This window comes from Atta cephalotes, assembly GCF_000143395.1.
Source record: "Atta cephalotes unplaced genomic scaffold scaffold00016, whole genome shotgun sequence".
Lineage (NCBI taxonomy): Eukaryota > Metazoa > Arthropoda > Insecta > Hymenoptera > Formicidae > Atta > Atta cephalotes.
Window position 1 is genome coordinate 72,560 of NW_012130080.1, and position 1,940 is coordinate 74,499.

Consider the following 1,940-nt stretch of genomic DNA (forward strand, 5'->3'; position numbering starts at 1 on the left):
TATATATATATATATATATATATATATATATATATATATATATACAAAGCTGGCATAATTTGAAATACTTTTATTTAATACATTATTTGTAGTACAGATATATTTTGTATTTTGTATTTCAGTGGAGCACATGAAAGTATCATCATATCAAGTATTTTGTAATACAAATGATAAAATTGATTGTTAAATCTTAGTATTTGAAGTACAAAACATTTTTATATGCTCTCTAAAATACAAAATATAAAATACAATTGTCTTACAAATACTGTTTTTTTCAAATAAAGATATTTCAAATACATGCCTAATTCTATGTATGCGTGTGTGTGTGCGTGTGTGTATGTGTATATGTTTATATCCTTATTAAGGAAAAATATTGAATAAATTACATTTTATATTTGCACATTCCTTCTTTTTCATTTCTGAATTTTGCGTTTACATAATTTCTGAAATTCTGACTGTTCTCTAATTCTTTTACTAAATTATGTTCAATTTTGAGAAACTATGATTTAATAATGTCAATATATTTTTCTCAATTTCATAATTAGTTTCATTCTCGTCGATTGATAAATCCGAGTCATCTTCTTTAACTTTCTTCGTGGATTGTTTCTCGTTAAGTTGATTCGATCGAATGATCTTTGATTCATTTTTACTTCATCTATGTGAATATTGTTCTTTGAATCGTTCTCATTCATCTCGTAATCATCTGCCTCATCATTGGTAACCTCTTCGGTATTCTACCGGCTGGAAATTTCTTTGACTGTTTTATTGCGTTTCTAAATCTACATTATGATTGACAACATACCTGACGAACACTCTGATCGATTATAACGCTAGATTCTAATTATTTCGCCTAACAAGGAGCAATTATGCGGAGATAAAAATAATTCTATTGATCGTAAGAAACGATGCGTTTATTGGGGAGAAATACATAAATACTCGTATATCACATTATAAATATCTTTTCTTTTATTTACATGTACTTTTTACTTTCTTTTATTTACATGTCTTTTAGTTACATGTTTCTCTAAATTATTTATATTTAATTATTTATATTTAATTATTTATATTGAATTATTTATATTTAAATAATTAATAAATTATGTAAATGTATAATGAATTTTATCAGCATGTCTACAAATTTGTGTTCGTTTTTTCTTTTATCTTCGAAATTTACTTCAACTTAAAAAAAAGAGTTGAATTGCTATTCAAGAATCGAAATAACTTTAAGTTTTACTCTTCTTGCTTTTTGATCTTTAATCACAATCAATAATTTTTGTTTAAATTGCGACAACTTTTTTTAATCTAATTTTTGTATACTCTCTTTTGATTATTATATTACATCGCGAATTATATGTTATTATATGGATTATGCCTGATAATTATCTGTTGTATCTTTCACTATAAGATCTCCTTCTCTTCTTTCTTTTGCTTTTATGGCGTGTGCTCGAAGTGCTTCTTAATCTTTGATCTCGTCTATATCTTCCTTGCCTTCTTTGTGTCCTCTTTTGTTTTTGGAAATCTTTGCTTTGGAATATCACGATTCTTAAAGATAATCATATCGCAAATACTGATCTTTCTTTGCGAATCGCTTTTCATTAAGTCTGAGGACACGTGTAGAATTCTATAAGTAGGATCAAAAGGGACAAGGTAGCCGGCCTCGACACCAAAGTTTAACGCCTTTTTCATGTACTTTTTTGCCTCTTTCATACCTATCGAAGAAAATTTATGAAAATTTATTCCAAAAAGTAAAAAGTTATCCGAATAAAATCTTCTCGTGCATCACTCTTTCAATTGCCTTAAGATATTAAATATATCAAAATGCAAATAAAAAAAAATACATAAAATGTAATAGATATATATAATACATTAAGTGAATACATACATACATACATATGTATATATATATATATAATATATAATATATATATATATATATACAT